Raw genomic sequence first — 22,071 nt, 5'->3', positions numbered from 1 at the left:
CTGCTCACCATTCCCAGGATTTAATCTCTACTAGAGTGTTTAATTTCTCAGTTAAGATGTCACATATCCCTTGTTTCTGGGGGTGGAAGGCTCAGTCATAGGCCATCAGTAACTTTTGATACTGACATAGAGACATCGTGGCTCATCCTACACATACCACAATAAACCACTACTCACTGCAGATTATCTAAATGTCTTGGAAAAGTGCTGTGTAAACACCCATAAAATCCAAATAATGTTTTGAACCAATATATCTCTTTTCAGGATTGGAGCTAAACTCTTTAGCACCTGCTAATCAAACCCTCTAATAAACCTATGAAGCACCACATCTGATCATAGGCAAGGATCTGGCAGCACTTCAAAAAAACCTCTCAGAGGCTTAGCCTTCCCTGGAAACTGAGGGCACCATCACAGAGCCAGTCTCCTGTCCCTGGAAAGGTCCCCCCAGCCTGTGTGCCCAGCCTCACCCGCATCTGCCCTTCCTCTTTCCAGTATCAGCCACGTGCTTAGTGTAGCATCGTCAGACAGCTTGAGAGAAAGCGAGGCAAATGTCCTTCCTCTGACTCTCACCCTTCTCCTCACTGCTGGGTCTGCCCACTGCCAGCTTCTCCCTCCAGAAGCCAGGGAAGGCCCCGCTCTCTTACACATACAGACACAGTCTTGCTCATACAAAGCATAATTTTGCTGTCCCATCAGTCCATTGCATCAGGTATCTGGTGGTTTGCAACCAAAGAGGCCCCTGTGAAGGTCAGGCCAGGTATGTAAGACACTAAGAAACAAAGTGATCCTTCCAAAAGCCAGTGTGGGTGGTTAGAGCTGTAACAGGAACCTAAAGCGCCCTTATGTTTAGTTGTCCTTAACACTGCCTTTCTTCTGTTATCAACAGCATTTACTTGGTCGCCAGACTTCTCTTAAGCTGATCTCCCTCTGGTTCTTTTCCCCTGTCTCTTTGAAACCATATGGCTTTAAGTTTCCAGCTGCAAGGCAAGTTCTTTTCACGTGAAGCCCTTGCACAGAAGCATGGCACTGTAGAACAGTTTTCACTGCATAATCCACTGCTGTACTGAAAAACTTGCTTCTGAAGTTGCTTTCAAGCAAAATTTATCTGGCTTTGGAGAGCATTGTATCACCATGCCTCATGTTTCTCTGTACATCTCTACACCTTGCTGTATAGCTTAAGTTTAGATGCAGAGAACTTACTAGCTTTTGGGAGTAGAATATTTTAAAAGTTCTCCAGTGAATTCTTGTCCTTTCTTCAGAAAGTTTAATTCATAAAATAAATGTTTCAAGTTACACATTTGAACTGCTCTAAACTGCAGCAAGGACCCTTGTAAAATGCAACTGCCTGTTTCGTGTGGCACAGCTCAGTACGACACGGTGTTCCCACTGCTATACGATGCTCTGTCCTTACATCCCCTGCGCAGCCAGAGTGGCTGCACCGATGCTGCCGTACACCAGGGAAAGATTCCACTGAAGGCATTTCTGCGATGCAGTCTCATTTCTGAGAAGTGATCAGAATTTTCTATGGTTCCTTCAAGCACTTCTTAAATAACAACAATGGTTTTAATGGAAATGTGGTGGTGGTGTTATTAATATTCGACTGAGGCAGCAGCTTTCTGACATGGTGCAAGAAGCAGTGGGGAAGGGGGAAGTGGAAGACACCAGGGCACCGGAGGGCACTGTGGCTGTGCCCGTGACACTGTGGCAGGCACCGAAGGGCAGCACTGATTGCTAATGCAGAAAAGCTAAGGACACAAAATCTCTCTCCTGTTGCTGCACTGGGAGGAGAAAAATGCTGCCTCCTGCAGGAAAGCCAGTCAAGGGCTCTCTGATTCCCATCAGTTTCTAAACAATTTGAGTCTTTGCTTCCTCAGTTCAAGGGTACAACCATAAAAGCCCTTTTTTCTTGAGAGCACAACCCTTTCTGGCACCAGTGATACCAGTATGGGAAGCTGCAGAAGTAATGGTTTTAGAGACCAGTTTGTAATTAGGACAGAAAATGGTGACAAAGGCATGGCATAAACTGACACCATAATCTATTTTACTAATGTATATAGTTCATACCTCACACAGACACCTCAGCTATCCCCTTTCAAAAAACCCAGCCTAGCAAAAATGTCTGGTTCCTGCTGTCCTCTCAACGGTAACACCACAGTGTATCCTACTGTGCTAGTTTGAAAACAAACTAGTGGGAGACACCGTCAGAATGACAATTTAATAAGAAAAAAAAAAAGGCAGATAACATTGGGTTAAACTAACAGAGTCAGGATACAACCTGACACCCTGTTAATCACTGTTAATCAGGGTGGTGGTAGCAGTCTGGTAGAATGGTGGCTGCAGTCCCCCCGAAGCAGTGATCCCGGAGAGAGGAGAAAGAAAAAAAAAAAAAAGATCTGCTCTTCCTCAGAAAAGTCCAGTGGTGGCTAAGCAGCTCCTGTCCTCTGGAAATCCAGTGGAAAAGAGAGGCCTCTGGTATTCAGAATCTCAGGTTATATCCAGGATGGAATGCTGGTTTTCTCCCTCTGGGTGGAGCATCTCACAATGGGACAATGAGTCATGCTGCATGGCACTGATGGGCCATTAGCAGAGAGATAGTCTGGAGGGTGGGGGGCACAAGGAAACGCTGCCCCACCTGATTTCCACAGCTCATGAGGATGGTAAGAGAATACACTGCAACCCAGGACACCTACCAAGTCTTAACGCTTGCTGGGAGAACTGCAGTGTGTAAGAATGGATACACCCTTGGATTCACTGAGGGGAAGACATACTTGGCCAACTCTATAACCTTCTCTGATGAAGCAACCACCTTATCAGATGAGAGGAAAGCAGGGGATATTGCCTGCCTAGACTTCAGTAAGGCTTTCAACACCGTCTCCCATAAGATCCTCCTAGAGAAGCTGTTGATGTATGGGCTGGATGAACAGACCCTGAGGTAGATTGAAAACTGGCATGAAGCCTAGTTGGAGGCCAGCAACTAGTGGTGTACCCCAGGCATTGATACTGGGTCCAGTCCTGTTTAACAACTTTGTTAATCATCTGGATGATGGGGCAGAGTGCACCCTCACCAAGTATGCAGATGACACAAACTGGGAAGTGGCTGGTACACCAGAGGGTTGTGCCACCAATCAGAGGGACCTGGACAGGCTGGAGAGCTAGGCTGACAGGAACCTCATGCAGTTCAACAGGGATGCTATAAACTGACTTCTTAAATTTGGCTGAGTCAGAGTTTTGTTTAGCAAGCGGCAACAAGCAAAACAGCGCTGGGCGGCCGGGGAGTCTCCTGCTCCAACAACGGCCCGCACCTCTCAAGGAATTTTGTCTTAATTTTATACTACAAAGCATTGCATATTCATTAAACACCTATACATATACATGACCTAATCCCTCCTACTCCCGCTTTGTATGGTAATTATCTTATCAGTCTTTTACGCTTGCGCAGAAACTGTCAAAAATACGGGTAGGGGTCTCTAAATTATGGGCGGTGGTCGTCTGGGATGAAGGCCGCAGGTCCTCCTCACAGTGTACTTTTCACCCTTGGCCTGGAATGTGATGATCCACCAAGTCTGCAGTGTCCTTATCAGCCTAGGCCCAGCAGTCTCCTTGAATAAGAGATTTATGGTCGGGAATGCTCCCTTGTTGGCTTAACTCTTTACACCTCTTTGTGCAGATGCTTCTTCTCTTGTTGTTCACCCCCCCTTTTCTTCCTGTCACCATATACACTTATAATGTTTAATTCAATTAAACATTTGCTGTTAGTATTACACAACGTACAATAGTTCGTATGACCGTTTGCTTTTCTATTGTCTTCCTACTTGATTTGATGAACAGACGGTTTGCTACCTATTACAAGGGAGAGAAGTGGAAAGTCCTGCATCTGGGGAGGAACACCACCATGCACCAATATATGCTGGGGCCACCCAGCTGGAAAGCAGCTTTGCAGAAAACACCCTGGGGGTCCTGGTGGACACCAAGTTGAACATGAGAAGTACCTTTGTGGCAAAGGCAGTGCCTGGTATCCCAGGCTGCATCAGAGAAAGCATTGCCAGCAGGTCAAGGGAGGTGACCCTTCCCCTCTGCTCAGTACTGGTGAGGCCACAGCTGGAGGACTCTGTCCGTGTCTGACCTCCCCAGTATGAGAGAGACATGGACATGCTGGAGAGAGACCAACGAAGGGCCACAAAGATGAATGAGGAAAGACTGAGAGAGCTGAGACTGTTCAGCCCGGAGAAGAGAAGGCTCAGGGGCATCTTATTAATGTATATAAATACCTGAAGGAAGGGTGCAAAGATGAGAGAGACAGACTTTTTTCAGTGGTGCCCAGTGACAGAACCACAGGCAATGGGCGCCAAATTAAACACAGGAGGTTCCCTCTGAAAATCAGGAAACACATTTTTTTACCAGATGGGTAGCTAAGTACTAGGCACAGGTTACCCAGAGAGGTTGTGGATATTTAATGTCTGGACATGGTCTTGGGCAACTGGCTCAGTGTCCCTATCTGAGAAGGTGGCTTGGATCAGATGACCTTCAAAGATCCCTTCCAACCTCAACCAGTCCAATTCTGTGGTAACAATATCACCCAGCCGATAACACTAGCACAAATATTCCTCTATGCCTACACTGCTATCAGCAGTTGTAAGCCTAACAGCCACCTTTAAGCATATTCTCAGTAAAGAATTCCTTCAAATTCCATCAAGTCTGAACAAATTTCTGTCTTAGCTGGAACCAAGTAGCTGAACTATATCTCCTTGAACTTAAAAATCTAATTTTCAGGTACAAGTAGAAGTACATAAACAAGAGAATAGCAATTTGAGTTCTGTTTTCAATGCAATATTTAAACACTTCATTCCTGGTAAGGACAGAATCCAAAAGCACAAAGTAATAGCAACCAAAACTATTTTCCTATTCACCTGTAAACATCTATATGTGTATTTACTTTGACAACAGTAACAATCACCTTTCTATATGGCACAGCATTAAACCATCCTAAAGACAAAGAACAGAGAATCTGTGACTAGTGAATTTTTAAATTCTCATTGCACCAGACTGTTTTACAACCAGAAACTCTTGTGTTGTGTGACTTCCAGTAGAAGTACATGAAGGCAGAACTCAAAAAGGCTAGTGATTTAACAAGATGGGAGCATCCAGCAAGCACTTACAGTGCAACACGTAACAAGAAACTCATTTACTGGTTGAGGTCTCTTGGGTTGGTAGGACATGACACCTCTTAATCTGCTATACATTATTATGTTATAAAGAAATCTGAATTATAATGAAATTTCTTCTTCCAAGGGAAAGAGGACTCATTTCAGTGATATGATTAACTGTAAAAAGATAAGATGTTAATGAAGAAGAAAAAGCACCTGTAAATAGCCTGATTTGGGCAGTATTTAAACAGCTTGGTAATGCAACACAACACAATCCCAGCAGACTGTGTTGTATCGCATTACCATGTTGACACACACTGTAATTAGACCACAAAGTGGTTTATATCCTGACTGTACGTATGTCGGTGCCAAACTTTCTACCAAGCTTCTCAGAAAACTATTCTACTCCCCCCAAAAAGCTTAGAGCGCCAAAAAAAATGTAATCACCTTTGGAATGAACTTTATTTAAAATACATATGGGTGCTGTCCAGGCTGAGAAGCCAAAAGTATGTAAATAGATATATCTGAAAAAATATCTAGAAATATTTGTATGACAAGCTTCTACTAGTTCAAGGGAATTCAATGCAGCTGTTAATATCTTTATCATGGAAACATCTCTACAACAAAAAAATAGGTCCTTGGGAATGGAGATGCCTGCTGCCACACAGCATGCTGTAAGGAAGATGTGAAGCAGCAGCTGGCTAAGGATGTAACATCTACTTGTCTCCTTGGGACACTTCCTGATTGAAGTGCTGCATGATCAACACTTTATTAACAAAAGCTTTTTGCAATTGTCTGGACAGTCTCCTAGTTTTTTAATCAATGATTTAATAAAGGACTAATGCAGAAGGATAGCCACAGACTGACTGGTTTTGAGGCAAGTTAATAGAGTAGCCATAGTCTAAGAGACAGCAGTCAGAGGAACATCAAGCTACTGTACGGTAAAGAAACAGCCTCATGAGCCTTAGCCTGCACTAATTTACTGTGCAGCGTGCTGAACCCAAACATCAGTGCAGGCTCTATAGTGTTCAGCTGTGTGGTGGTGCACTATGGCCAGCACAGATGATTTCAAATCACATAAACCTTACCTGAGCATGAACTACACAGTTTGCACTGATTTCTCTAACAAGATACTGTAGCTCCCACTACAACAGGAGGAAGTAACGCCTGTTGATTTCACAGGACTTTGCTCAGATACCATAACAACAGCTTAATTGAAATTAAAGCTAGATGGGAAATTTTCTGTGGACTTTAACAGAAGTAGCTGGACCTCTGCTGTCACACTTGAAAGGCTCCTTCCTGATAAACAATTCAATACAATATATAGAATATCAAGTTTACAACAAGATACAGTCTGCAACAAGCTGCTCACTGACTTTGCTTAGTGGCTCATATCCACCAGTTTCTACTCAAAAGGTTATCAGAAGTAGATGAATTTTTTTCAGTGAATCAACTAAGGAAAGAAAGTTAAGGAGAGTAAAACTGTCCTATACGAGAGTCAATTTTTTAACAGTTTTGACTGGTAACTTTCTACTCTGTGCTTGCCTGAACCAAAGCTATCCAGCTCTTCAGACACTATATAAACCTTACACATTATATGATCGAGAAAAAAATAGTTTACATACCAGACTGCACACGCATACAAAGAGTTTTATATTAACTTCTCTAAGGGATGTTGTCATGCCTCCCACAGACTCGAGGATTATGCTTTATTTATCCCCAAAATATCTGTCTGGTGATGTTTAAATTTAAATTCATTGAGATAGTATTTGGTCACTGTTTCCTCATTGCTATTTCACTGCACAGTACAGAGTGCAGCTAGACTGCTGGTATGCTGGATGAGGCAGGTAAGCCTTCTTTGAGAAGTTATGGGAAATCCTCTCAAAGCCTCAGTAGCTTTCAGAGCTTCTTGGTCTCCTGAGCATTCTGACCCATTCTACTGCCCTCTGACTTCTCTCTGCCTTCTGTCTTCTTGTAGACATTTCCCTCTAGTCAGCTTCTGCTAAAATGTTTTGTTGAAAAGAGAGAGATGCGCACATACACATATCTCATTTATATAGGCTGAACGGGCTCATCTGCTCTACTCTTCAGCAGTCTTTCTGGCACAATTTCTCTCCCTCCTAAAAAGTACATTTGAGAAACATCCTTTGCATTACTCTATGATTTTCTGTTGGCTTATTTTCAATATTCAAAATAAACAGAAAAAATAGAATAAAATTGGCCCATGTCTCCAAAGATCATCTCCCCTTTACTCCCAATTACATCTGGAGGTGCAATTACAGCTTCTGAGCCCCTGTGTGGCCTCCAAAGGGCAGCCAGAGCCCAGGGAATGCTCACACACTGGAGGAAGATTCACCTCCTGACAGACACAGAAGCTTATCAGAGCCAGGAGGATCTTGAGATAGACTGTAACATACAGAGAGCACTTTATTTTGTGAAGAACAGGAATATTTTTTCTCCCCCAGTCATAATGCTTACACTGAGCTCAGCCTCTAAAGTGAGCAGGTAGAGTCCCTTTCTTGACAGGGATTGTGGTAGCATTGAATGGAATGCTCTTATCTTGGCATTGCTTTACACAAGGAAAATCTGTTACAGGCTTCATTCTACTGATTCACTGGGAAATTGCAGAAAATGTGGCTTATTTTTGTTCCTTTCCTTATTATAATCAAGTGTTGGCCTAGCTTACAATTTCCATTTAACAGCCAGGGCTTTGTATTCCTAAAATGTAAATGCATGTCTCAGCATTGTCTTTGCAGTGTCATGTACCATTACAAAATCCTAAACTGTACCAGCTTTAACAAAGAAATCTATTTCCTTCTCATTCCAGGAGAAGACTGTCTAAAGCTCCAACTTTTCCCTGGCCTTGCCATATTTGCGTATCATGGACTGGGGATTTGGTTACAAAGCCTATACAGTCACACTGTATTACCTAACAGCAGTTAAGAACACCAAGTTCAAATGCTTCAGTTGAGCTAGCAGTTATCAGTTAATTTCATAGAATGGAAACAATTAGCAGAAACAGAAAGCACAGTCCCTCTTCAGAAAATATTTCCTAAGGAATTTTGGCGACTTTAAGCAGAAAAGAGGAAACAGCAGTAATGATTTAATTTCAAAATCACAAAAACCTCTGTATTTTTACGTTAACAAAGTCTCTGCTGAATATATCCCTTACTGTTAAGGCCAATCCACACATTCATCCACACCAGATATCCATCAACACTGTGTCTCCTTCAGTCATACAAGCACTGTAAAACTCGAGCTCAAACTCCAAGTGGCAGCCTAAGCCATCCCCTCAAAATTGTTTACTTATGGATATGAGGATGAGTCTACCTTTCTCCTGATGCTTTTCATCCCAGTCTATTTCCTTCTTCCAGCTCACTTAAGTTCTGATTCTCCTCTCCCCATCCTGGTGCAAACCAGAAGCACCTTGGGAAAATACGGTATACGAGAACCTGGGGTACATCTTACTGCTGTGTTCAGGATGTGGGCATCAGTGTGTGAATGGCTTTGATGAGAGAAAAGAGGTGGCAGCTCAAATAGCTCTGTCTAGCAATGATCACCCTATAGACAACTCTAAATATCTAGGCCCCCCTGTGGTACGGGTTATATGGCCTCCTTATTTCCCAGCAGCTGCTTTTGTGTGCTGATTCTAGTTAGATGTAATCAGAAATCTATTGTAATCAGAAAACTTCCAACGGCACTTGGGTCCTTGACTGCACAGAAACATTTGCAGTTGGTGTAAGGCTGCCTTCATATTAAGGGCAAGATGTATGGGAGGGGGAACTGGAGCCACACAGAACTCATTAAGGGTTTGAAGGTATTGGGCGAGAAATCATCCTACGGATATACTGATTTAATTTTAATGCAAATACTTAATATTACCTTATTTGTACTTCAGAGTTCTGAATTTTAATATGGGGCAGTGAACAAGGAGTTCAAGTTCAAACAAGGATTACTATTTGACTATGACCAAGTCTGGTAACAGCCTAATGATCAACTTAATGTTTAGTGTTTGATTCCACCTTTGTTTCTTTTTTCAATTTTCTTTCCTGAAGCACAGAAACAATTATCTAAGTTTACAATGAGCTCTTGTCCATGTCCAAACTACAAAAATGAAGTTATTTTAAAGCTGGGATCCTGTCTAAATCAGAGAGTAACTTTGTGCTATTTAGTCCCTCCTTATTTTTCCAAATAATTTAAAAAATAATCTTAATATATCTACAGTAATATCTAATTGGAAATCCAAGGTAAGCTTCTATGTAATAAAGAAAGGCCATAGAAGGTGTCAAACTCATTAACTTATATATAAACTATGGCTGTTTGAGTGCTAATATCATCACATTATATCTAGGCAGAGAAGAGGAAAGAAAAGTAAAATGCAGCTGACTAAGTAATTAACTTTGGTACTTCATCTTTTAACATTTTAAGGTGGAAGGAGGCCATTTTCACAAAGTCATTGTGAGCATTTCGCTCTAATTGGGAATTTCCGAATTCAAGAATCTTAAAAACCACTATTGTTACAATCCTAATAGCACATCCTAACATGTGATGAAATAATACTAACCAGAGGAGGCTGTTTTAGAAAAAAATAGCATGAATACAACTAAAACAACAGGACAAGATGTAGGAAAAGTAGTTGGTGGTTTTTGGATGCCTAGTTGGCCAGAACAGATTATTGCACAACTTCAGTTCCTAGGCATGGGCAAGTAAAAACACCTAGCGGCAGTAAGCTGACACGATGAGTTTTCAATCATTAACTCAGCACTCATTTATATTTTGTGGTCTGCACGGAGGCACACAAGTTTTCTGCTGTATTGTTTTTGAACACAGAGGCAGTTACAATAGGATGGAAGACATAGCCTATTAGCTAAACATCACAAAACTCTCTGGCCTACTGGGTATCTCATTTTAACTGCCGCGTGGCAGCTGAAGCACAGAGTCGAGTGAGATGCAGGCTTAGAGTCAAGCAGATGCACAGTTTCTACTCCCAGCACTTGGAGCTCACTGCATGGGCAAAAACCTAGAACTCCTCTTTGTGCTTGGCTCCCATCTATCTGCCATTAAGTACCATCCGCAGATCTCCAGTGATAAAAGGGATTCAGAAGTGCTTCCAGCTGCAGCATTAAAGTCTGTCCATGCCCACTTACACAGAAAGATAAAACATTCTCTTTCCCTTTAAACAGCAAACACAAGATCGAGGTTTTGGGTTTGGGTATTTTTTTGTTTTGTTTTGGGTTTGGTTTTTTTTTTGTAACCTAACATTAGACTTTCTCTTTTCTCAGGGGAGCTCAACACCAACTTACAGCACATATTGGGTAGCTGCCAGATGACAATATCATCTCCCAAAAAAGGTTTCCTTTTCTAGCTATCTGTATTATTTATAGGCAAAACGCAGAGAATACAAAAAACTCAGGGGAAAAGGGAGGGACTGCACTAAACAACTTGGGACTTCATTCAATTATTGCCTGACAGAAATATTTGCCAAGGTCTCTTTGAATAGATTTTTAAAAGTTTCTAGTACAGGGAAAAAAAGTCCATTATTCATAGATCTGGCAGACTGGAGATAAGGAAGAGGCTTTAATTTCTAAACAAAAGGACACAGTATTAAAACCACCTGCAACATACTCAGTTCTAGAAAATGATGAGGAAGCCTTTGTTTGTCTTTTTTTAGGGGCGGGGGGGAGTGTGTGGAAATGGGGAAGGGGGGATGTTCTGGCTTACTTCAGAAAGAGTACCTAGGATAGAAAAACAGCTGGAGGAGAAATAATAGTGTGGGCAGAATTGCGGTCCCAGGGGACAGCCAGGAAATTTCAGTGGAACTGCTCCCTTGCTTTAAATTAGGCAGCTGCTTATGCACAAAGCAGAATTTTGTCAAAAAGTACATTGTTTGTTGTCTTGATTTTCTGTGAAAATGATCTTATTGTGCTGCCTCTTCTGCCTCCTATTCCTGCCATGAAGGCTTGAATGGGTTGGTCAATCCCAATGCAGTTTGCTACAAAGCTTGAAATACCAGTTATTCGCTGACTCCAGCCCTTTTGAAGACCTGAAGTTTTGAAGAGAGGGGAATATTCTTTTCTATACCCACCCAATCTCAGAGAAAAAAGTACAAACAGCTCAATTTAAATTGGTTTGGGATGGCCCAGCTCATATTTGAAAGGCAACAGCCAGCATCTCCGTAGCTCTTAACCAACCTGAGGACATGCTGCTCCCTGCCCTGTGAGCAAGCTAACAGAGGTAGGTGAAGGTGGTGGAGGGTCTGGGTGGCTTTTTCAGCAAATGTGTCATGCACATGTGCATGCACAGACACAACAGTAGTGGCCTTGCCTCCTACACACTGAGACAGGGAGGGAGCTAAAAGTATATGTATGTAGGAGTTTACACAAGAGTTGAGTTGAGCTCGGAAATGCAGGACGAATTCATAGGATGACGCAGTTCTGTACGGCCTGCTGTTAATGGCCGAGCTGCTCTCCCACTGCATTCATCACCCAAGAGGCAGAAAGCCAAGTCTCTTTCTTAATTAGCCCTGGAAAATTAATAATCTATCACTTTGCTGTATTACAACTTCTGTTGCTAAACAACAGATTAACCCCTCAAGGAGCAGCACTAATAGCAACCGATTTACCTCAGCAATGCTAACCATCCCCCTCCAAAACTCAACAAGGAGTTCAGTGAGGACCACCTGAACATGCATACCCCTTCGAGGAGCCTCTGTGCTCCTAGTTTGGCATCACAGGCAATTAGTCTCAGAATCAGTAGAAACATTAAACTAACTACACTTGATGGAAAGCCTAGGATCTACTGACTTTCCCTGTACTGCTAGATTTAAATTCCAGTGCTTTTACAACATAAGACAATTTAAAAGCAAACATCAGAAACAAGGCTAGGAGCAATCAATGAAATTTCTGATAAAGGCACTGAAGTCCAAGAGAAGAAAAACGTCAACATCTTGCCATTTGAATGTACTCAAGTCTTGATTTAGCCAGTTATCCAGAAAGTAATTAAATATGTCATTGTATATGGCTTTTTCATAACAACCTGGAGCTCAGTTATCTTGCTTTGCAAATGCAGAGGCAAGACAGATCTAAAATGGGGCAATTAACACTGGATTTGCAGGTTAAAAATTCCCAACCCCAGTAAACAAGGCCTGCTAGAATTTTTATTTTGAACACTAAAGCTCTTGGCCCATTACACTTCTTTTAGTGTTAATTAAACCACTACATCATCAACTCTTGAATTAAAGTAGGCCAATTCTGTATTTATACAAGTCTGGCACTTGTCTCTTTTGCTTAAATTTCCTAGAGTAGGTAGGCAGAAGCAGCTCTCTGCCCTCCCCAGATGTCCTACTGCAGCGATTTACTGATTGTTCAACTACCCAGAGAGAGAAACTGTCCTCTCCAGAATCTGTGATGGGCAGTAAGGGTGATCAGGTCCACCCAGATTTTGCCAACAACTGAACAGAATAAAGCATTTCCCTAGGCCTAGAACCCTGGTGACATCTTAAGGGTATTGAATTTAGATCTTGCTGAGAATTTTCTATATTATTTATGAGAATGGATTGATTTTTCTTTTCTGTAAGGGAATAATATAGCATGTATCCCTTCCTCCCCCATCTGTACTTCTGGTAAAATAATTCCTACCTGAATACCAATACATCACTGCCAGAAGCATTGTACAGTTTTAAAAGACTGCCTCATTTTATAGTTCCTCTCTTTACCAGGGATTCACAGAGAGGAAAAAACCTGAATACAAAGGGAATTCACAATTGCCTTTCCTGCTTGCTGTTGATGGTGCATTACAATATAACGTTAAGCTCTCTAGCTACTTGCTTGCTGTCCTTCAGTCACAACTACATGTTATTCAGATATTTATTTAATCTTGTTCTAAAGCACATTAAAATTGAGAAGACCTGAAGCATGAAGATAGGTAGTAATAGTATCTTTCTTACTCTTATCATATATTATGCATATTTGTTCTTACCTAGCTCACACTAAATATCAGACTTACACAATTTATGTTCATGTTTTTCTTTCACAAGCTGACACTTTCATTTTCACAAGACCTATTTTTTTTTTAAATAGCATGCAAGGCAAGAAATATAGGTTTATGAAGTGATGTTATGGCAGGATTTGGGTCCCTCAATTCAAAACTGTGATCATGAATGTGCAATTCTGCGAAACAATTGTTGGGCCCTGAAGACGCTCTTAAGTCCAGAGATCACTTTTGGTTTTACTTCTACAGATTTTAAATACTGTGTGTTGAGTTGAGCACCTCTCCAGACAGTATGCTGGGTTTGGGTCTGATTCTAAGCATGGGATTATAACAGAGTTCCGAATTGCAGCTAATGCTGTCAGTATAGCAGAAGTAGAATGTTTATAGTTAGGCATCTGTGGTTTTATTTCTCTGGAGCATTTGGTCTCCTATAATCCATGATTCATCAACCATGTTCCACAACAAGGCTGTGTCTGTTCAAATAAGCCTTTGCCCCTTACCCTACCTAATAATTTTTGCTTAATTATTTACCCCACAGCTTATCTATTGGGTGGTGTTTTTTTTGTTTTGTTTTGTTTTTTAATGAAGTTGTGTCTGCTTTTACCCCTGTTTTCTCTGCCTGCTTTCTCCCACAACTACAGAGACATTTGTATCTCCATTCACTCCCTTAAGGAGAATGAATCAGGCTATACCTATAAGCAGTGAGGAGGAAGATAATGAGATGGGCCTTGTTCAGAAATTTCCTGTTGGGAAACAAAATGCTACAAACGTTAACTTAAATTGTGAGCCAATTACAAAATGTCACAGCATTTCTAAACTTTATTTTTTTTAAGAGATGCGCATGTTGAAATCAGAAGAGGTACCTCTATTTCATGAAAACAAGTTTTTATTTACTTAAACTAAATAGAAAGATTTAAGATTGCTACTTCTGCTTCAAAACTCAAGAAGAAAAACTATATTTAAATAAGCGCCCTACCATTTACTGCATCAGGGAAATGCAGTAAATCCAAGAACCTGAAACTTACAGTCTTGTAAAAAAGTTAACTGACTCCAGTGAGCTGCAGCATCTCAAGAACTGATGAAAAGAAACTGAGGCATTTACTAGAACACTCATGACTGTTTTCAACAGTCAAACACATACAAAACAGCTGCAAAAGAATTCACATGGCCTTCCACCCCAAAGCTGCTGTAAGACAGTTCAGTGGCAACACAACAGACAAATCAATCAGTGGGTAAGCAAGAAATCACTCAGTGGAAAAATAACTCTCAGTTTTGGGAAAAGCTGCTGCATAGAATCAGCCTTGCTTGGTGCTGAGCGATAAGGGGACAAAAGTTGGGAGGAACAAGTCTCAACGTTGAGATCAATTCAGCTGCAAAGTATATACTGACATGGTTAATGCCCTGACTGCTCAAAAGAAGGTTTATCACTAGAGCTGCAGTGCCACCCCCCTGACGTGGCTGTTGGTTATGACAAGGTTAAGTGGTATAGCTACAAGCTTGGCAAAGAAAATGAGTAAGTCTAGTTTACTGCTGGCTTAATCAGATCCAGGCTACATTACTAGCCAGTACTGAAATTACCCTGCTAAAACCTCCCTGCAATTCTTTCTTGTCCAACGCTGCCTTCCCACTGAGTGCTAATGCCAATCTTCCACAAGTCCTGAAAATAAAACAGCACTACCAACTCACAACTGGGCTTGCTCTGTAGGAAGTTACTCTGACATCTAGGACTGGGCCAAATACGCACCAGGGAGAAGAGCTTCACACCATTTGTAACAAAAAACCCACTAAGTGCTGTTTATGGGCACAATGGTAAGAGTCTGGCCTGTAATCATAGCACCTGCTTTACTCTGATACAGTTGTACTTAGCTGCCACTCCTGCACTTAAAGTTTTTCAAAATATTCATATGACCTGCCAGACATCTCCTCCAGCACTCATTCCAACTTATTTGCTGTTGCTGTGGCAGCATAGCCTAGGGGTGCTCTGTACCTCTCCACGCTCCAAAAGCACCAGGCCTGGATTCTGTGGGCAACACACATGGAGACACTGTCCAGACTTCAGAGGGAAAAGTCTAAATGTAACTGCACAGCCCAGTCATGACTCTCGCGTTATTGCAGAAATGAACATTTGAGAAATTGTAATTTTTGCACTTGGAACTGAGCCCCTGGAGCACATACATCTGCTGAGCCCCTATCTTCCCTCACTAGACCATCCCATACGCTCCAAAGAACAAACCGAATCAAAACAAAAGGCATGAGTATAGACTTTGCTGGCTCTGACACTAGATACAGGATCTCAAAAGGCATTCTACTTCTTCCTTCCTCCCTTCCCATTCCCCCCTTCTAGCCATTTAGAAGATGTTAGTTTCATATGATCTGAGCCCTTGTTTTAACTGGGAAGGATACAGTTAATCGTGCCATTAAGGAGTACTTGCAAGTACAGTTTTCATCCCTAGGCATGCAAATGCCACAGATCTGCTCAGAACCCTTTACTCAATACTTCAGACTAAGAACAGAAGTAATCTTGTCCCTTTGTATGCACATAACTGTATGACAGATTGAAAGGAGGCTACAGCCCACAGTACTGGTGCACATACCAAGCCCCGACAAGGACTAAATCATAGCTCTGAAGGGCTTCCTTTGGACTGGCTACTGATGCAGTAGCCACAAAATGAATGGTAGATTTTATTATAGAAGTAAGAAAGCAGCAGAAAGCAGTAGTAGTAAAGACCAGCTTAGGGAAAGCACATGCCTGAAACTCAGGGCCTGGGACATGCTGACAGTCTTGAGTAAGATCTCTCAGAAGTTCAAGTGGATCTCAGTCAACATGCTGCTGTCCCATGCCTGTCCCTCCCTCCCCATCTCTCTCTCATGCCAGCAGTAAAGTTCATGTGGCTCTATAAAAAAAAGGTCTAGCAAAGTAAGAAGAAATAAGTTATTTTGGATTTTTTTTTTCCTCTTCCGTTAGGCTTCAGGCAGATTAGCTACCCCACCACAGTCACAGGAGCAATATTATAAATGCAAAGGAGAGGACTGGCAGGGCTGTACAGTGGACACCAGGGAGAAAGCTGCCAGGACCCAAAGCAGAGCAGCTGAAGCTGATGTGGAATCATGCTGCTGTCACTTGATTCTTTATTCACAGAATGCAGATACTGAACCTCTCTGCTAGTAAAGAACTTCACAGACAAAGTCCTTCCCTCAGTTCTTTTCATTCTTCTAGAAAAAGTACAAAAGAAACCAAATCTCAAACACTGACAACCCACTTGGTTCAACAGGCATAGCATTGCCTTAATGGACTGAACCACTGCAGTACTCTCTTTGGACTCAAGTTGAGTGCAGAAGAGCTTTTCATCTGAGCCGTACAGGCTAGCTCTCAATACCAAATGAACAGTGATGTGAGGGGAGAGGAATTTCTGCTATGGGAAGATGACATCTAGCCAGAGAATGTCAAAAGCTTGGAAGTCAGTTCTTAGGAAACAGACTGCAAGACATGGAAGATGCCAAAGCAAGCTTGTCAAATGCATGCCAAAAGAGTGAAAAACAAAAACATGGTTGACAGAAAGTGGACAGGTCTTGTTCTCTCACGCCTGAGAGCAAGTGGTTGATGGCTGGCCAGAAAGGTCCTATATCATCAGCCAGAACAAATGAAGGAGATTCTCACTTTATAAACAGCGAGACCAAGTGGAAATCTGCACAGCCACGCCTAGAGAAAGTATACTTCAGGTCTCTGTCTGCCTCCCTTCCCGACCATGTCCTCAATATCAAACTATTTCAAGATTATGAAAATGTGTTCTCTAAGTGCACCTCTTGTCAAAACACAGAAAGCTTTCTGAACAGGACAGAAACAAATGGTACAGGCAAGATGGCACAGCAATGCCTGTAAAACACAGCAAGGTAGCGAGGGAAATAGCCTTCTCTGCAAGGTCTTCAGACACTGAGTATCAAACTGTGGAAAGAGTCCGGATTGCTGCAAAGTACTCTACAGTAAATCCAAACACTGCATACTGCCTCCTTCAATTTAGTATTCTTCACTTTCCATTTTGTTGTCTCCCTGAGATTATCAGCTGGAAAAGGGCACACTTGATGGTTTCTGAGACCTTAGATTCCATTATTCTGCCACAACAGTTACTAATTATAAATGCTTTGCCAAATATCTGATGTTTTCACTGGCTGAAAGCCCGTGCTTAATGGGCTGATAAAGAACAAGTGCTGTCAGAGAATGGCATGCGATTGGTTCCATGGGTCAGCTGAAACTGTGCCCTCAGGAGGTGCCTGCCTGAGCAAACAGCATAAATAAACATTACCTGGGTGAGAAGCTGAATGAATTCTACACCTAGAAGAGAATTTCATATGTTTAACTATTCCCAGTGCTACTGACACTTCCCCTTCTGTGCTGAAAGTTGAACATCCAATGCACATTACTCCTAAGAATGTCGTGACTTGTCTTTTAGTCACTAAAGATATTAATCAATATGAGTGAGCTGGGCTCCAAGATGCGTGGCATAAATACCTGATTCTCCCTATTCTGGGCACACTGAACGTATAGGAGGATGCTTCCACCACTGGTCTGCATATTCTGGCTGCTGTATCTAAATAAGTCATTGTGCCTTTTCTCCTAGTGTTCTGTTTCCTCTCTTGTTTGCTCTGAAGTCCATAGTTCTCTTGCTGTGTCCCCTCCCTTTCCTGCATTACTGCTCCACACCATCAAACCTGCAACAAAACAGAAATGAAAGTTTCAATCTGCTCCTCCACTCCATCCTACCCCTCCCACTTGATCACTCAGAGCACTGTTTTCTAGAGAAGGTCTGAGAAAAACCAACACGGATCACTGCTAGGTGCTGTACAAGCAGTGTCCCATCTAAGCAGGCAGAACAGACACAGGCTGGGGAAGGGACAAAAGACAAGCAGATCTATATCAATGTGATAGTGCTCACCCGCTCCAAGTACTTTTTGTTTCTAGGATTAAATTCTTTCTGGGAAACCATGTCAAAATACATTAGCTAAACAAAGGGCTGGAGTGAGAGAGCAGACCAAGCAGCTCAAATAAGATTGTGCTCAGCAACTCAAGGATGTCAGCAGTATCAAAGGGTTGTTTTCCGAAAAGCTTTAACAGCTCTTCTTCTGGCTTTAGACTTTAGTTGGTTCCCTTTGTTTTGTTGTTTTTTCAAAAAGCCTTGTGCTGGTGAAAATGGGAAGACATTGAACGAATGCCAGTATATCTGGTTCCCAGATTCCTCACGCCTTTGACATCTAAGTGTTCCCAAGAGCTAAAAATGCCCTTCTCAGCCTCTGGAGGTTACACATGATGACATGTCTTTGGACTTATCAGCTGAGTGGATGCCTATTCAGTAATCTGATGGCAGTTATTTGTAGGGAAATTTCCAGAAAAAACAAGTAATAATTATCCTTGAAATCAAACAGTCTAGCTCCTAAAAAAAAAAAAAAAAAATCCCACCCACTCATTTCTTAAACTTTTCCCCATGAAGTGTTTGCTTCCATTGCACCGAAGTCAGGAAGTTAACACTGTGGAGATGGTGTGTGGGGAAAATGGAGCAAAAAGCTCCATACCCTGTCCTGTCACTCAAACTTGTCAGAGGCTTTGAGGAACTGTGTGAGGGAACAGCAGGGAACTACAGGAGCAGCAGCAGTGCAGGGGCTCAGATTGCTCTAGAAATGAATAAACCCCTGGCTTTCTAGACACAGCCAATTCCTGACTTTTGCTTTATTGATTATGTCCCTTACACCTTTCCAGTTATTTATCATTCATTTTACTTACTATCTCACTCATAGTCTTTTGGTAGTGCTGTCTGCTTAGCACTATATGCAGTGGTTTATTCAGTTCTGCCAGGGGAGAGAAGGGGGAACAGAAGTCACCACCACCTGGAGGCTGAGCGATTAATCTCTCTATGGTATTTATAAGATTATAGGACTGGGGTTTATACAGATACCTTTGTGAGGCTGTATTTCTATTAGATGGAACATTATCAACTCAATTCTGTTTATGATGCTTAGGCTCAATTTCATAACCTGTGTCAAGTGAACATTTTGGCATCACCGCATCAGCACGCAGCGTCATATAAAGGTGAAAGTAACTTCTGTGAAGGCTGCAAAACAGGGGAAATTAGGCCATTTATTAGCATCAAAGTTAGCATCAGCATAACCCATCCAGGCTCAAATCTAGCTAATATAAAAGGTCTCTATCTAGTTTGTTTGGAATTCAAACACCACATAAAAAAAAAAAAAGGAATAAATATGTGTTTTAATAACTTTTCACGGGGGGAGGGGGTTAATAAAAAACCCAAGTTTGAACTGACATAACTTTGAAATGACATACCTAGTTCAGTGGTGGGCCTGCGACAGCACAGTCTGCAGACAGGCTTTTCATCACCTGTTGACTCCTGTGTTTTGAGCCGTTAGCTGCTGCAGTGCATCAGCAGAAAGCTAGCAGGTGGATGAGCAGAGGAACACTTTGTAGGAGCTGAGCCAGCTCTGAGTTCAAACAGGTAAAACTTCAGATTGCTCTTTATCACCAACTTTGTTGAAATCCTTCAAGTGACAAAGATAGTTTCACTTTTGATTCTCCTGGTTCAGCTGTTGTGCCCATCACCGAGGGAGGAGCTCAGTTTCTATTTCTCAGTAACTCAGATGAGCAATGTTTCCAAACATTTCCACAAACATTCCTAGGCTCCTCAGGAAAAGCAAGAACACTGAACACCCCCATCTATTCTTGTTTGCAATGGAGCAGCGGGTGCAAGGCCATTCCTTCACAGCAATTGTTCAGTGCAGCGGGTCAGTTTTAAATGTCTTTATACACGTTCTGCACTTCACTGAAACAGCCCAAAACATACTTTGTGATGGGAACCAGCAAACTTTCACGACATAAGCACTGTGTCCAAAGGTTGCTGGCAAGGAATGCATAAACCAGACTTCTCCCCCCTGCCTCAGCTACTTCAAAATACAGAAGTTCTGATATTTTAGTTCTGGACACAGTTCCATTTATTTAAGCTAAATCTGTGTCTGGTGTTACATTTGGATGACCAAGCATGATGGACCAAGCATGACAAAAATACTCCTACCAATAATTTCACATGAGCTGCTTCCACATTTTTTTCTCTCATCTAGTATATTTCATATTCTTGTGATTGCAAATCCATCTCATTTGATCAAAACTGGCTGCAACACACACAACCCAAGAAGAGTTGCACCAATATATACAAGGACATGGAATCTTGTAAGGAAAAAGGCAGGAACATGTGACTTCTTAAAGCATTTTATGCAAGGAAAAATAAGATTAAAATGACACACTCTTGAGTGTAATTTAAATTTAAGCTTCTTCATGACTAACTTGACATTGAAAGTCCATCTCTGGAAAACAAAGAGTGAAATAGGCACACAGGATGAACTTGCAGGCATGGCTTGTTTCACCAATGGAGAAAAAAGGATGATTAGATACTTTTTCCATTCAAAAAAATGGTTTGGAGTTTCTTACCTAATTTATTTTGGCAGGACAAGGAGTCTGTAGTGGGTATTACTGTCTTGATGCTTTGGAGAACACTTTTTTTTTTTTCCCCTCCATATTCCCACAGAAAATCATTAAGGACCAAAAAAACCCCTTTTCCTTTTTATGTAACAAACGGCTATGGCCTAAACCAATAAGAGAGCTTAAAATTAGTGCTTCTAATGTGACCACTGAGACATTTCAGACTTAATTACATCTGAAGCAGACTTAACCACCCATTTCTCTCCAGTTTCACACAAACAATAATTGCCCTTGTAGCCACACTGCAACAATGTAGAATTAACCACATCCTAGAGCAGCTGGAAAAGAAAAAAGGGAAACAAAACAGACTCCAGAGTATCTGTCCAGTCCGGACAGGCTCACTGATCCAACTGGCTGGCCTCCCTTCTGCTGTGAGAATTAGAACCATTCCACTGAAGTCAGATTTTGTACCAAATGCTTTAAGTAGGTAACACTCTACTTCCTCACTGGGCTTTCTACTTTAGCTCTTGTTGACTTACATGAAGTCAAAGATACAAAGAGAACATTCCTGAGAGTGTATGTACTTATGTATATACACATGTACTTATCATCCTTATTAATCTTCTACTTAAAAAGCCCCCAGTATTTTTACTTTAAGAAACTACAGATTTTACTTCAAACTGTAGTCTTGTGTACCAAATGATACACTATCCCAAGGAAAAAAGTGTTATTAAAGTTAGTGCACTAACAGAAACACAAATGAATAGCCTCTATTAATAAAAATTTTGAAATTAATGTCCACATAAATCTTACACCTGAATCTTACACTGGAGGTTCTGCAGTTTCAGAATGTGGTTCTGCAGTTTCAGTATGGCTGGGCTACTCCAGACATGCTCCTCTGTGACAGGCAACAAATCCTCAGAGAATGAAAGAGATTAAAAAATACTTCTTACACGCCTAGGTCCTGTAATCAGCAAGGCTATACACAAGCTTACCTGTTAGCCACAGAGCTAGGATACTCTGCAGATTCAAAGCCTAAGAGGTAGCAGAAAAGTCTAGGAGTTTCCTGGCACGGTAAGTAGTGACATTGCGGATGCCTCTGCCTTGCTGCAGTGCTGCTCAGCACTATGATACTCTTGTACAGGGAGATAATCCTCTCATTTTACAAGCCATCTCCACTGCGTACTGTTCAGAGTGTAGAGCTCCCAACCACCTTCCCACTACTACATGTTCCAGAGTGACTCTGGAAGCAGCATGGAGTAACACGCTGCTTTGTTTACTCCAAGACTGCAATATTTGTTGAGGGCCACGTACTTATTTTATGCCTTGTACATACAGGTTTTGTTTTTCTGTTTTGACTCAAACAAGTTGAATTACAGATTTGCGCTTTACTCTGTTTCTTCACTGCCTGCTTTAATATAAAGAACAGGATTTCACATTGCACACTGAGCTGAGGAACCA

At 41.7% G+C, this 22,071-nt stretch overlaps 1 long non-coding RNA gene across 2 annotated transcripts in view; it reads right to left on the bottom strand.

Moving 5' to 3' along the window:
• Positions 1-21,303, bottom strand: part of LOC113485568 — a 45,295-nt gene extending 23,992 nt beyond the window's left edge. Inside the window, exons 1-4 of one of the 2 annotated variants that reach the window (XR_003399450.1) lie at positions 20,620-21,303; positions 19,465-19,676; positions 17,641-17,840; positions 5,187-5,321 (exon numbers count right to left, since the gene is read on the bottom strand). This is a non-coding gene — a long non-coding RNA (uncharacterized LOC113485568). Of the gene's footprint in view, positions 1-5,186; positions 5,322-17,640; positions 17,841-19,464; positions 19,766-20,619 lie in introns of those variants that run through there. The other variant, XR_003399449.1, reaches the window with a different exon arrangement.
• Positions 21,304-22,071: the final 768 nt, after the last annotated feature.

Source organism: Athene cunicularia (assembly GCF_003259725.1).
Source record: "Athene cunicularia isolate RWA chromosome 14 unlocalized genomic scaffold, athCun1 chr14_part1, whole genome shotgun sequence".
NCBI lineage: Eukaryota > Metazoa > Chordata > Aves > Strigiformes > Strigidae > Athene > Athene cunicularia.
This window is presented reverse-complemented; position numbering and strand designations above follow the sequence as displayed.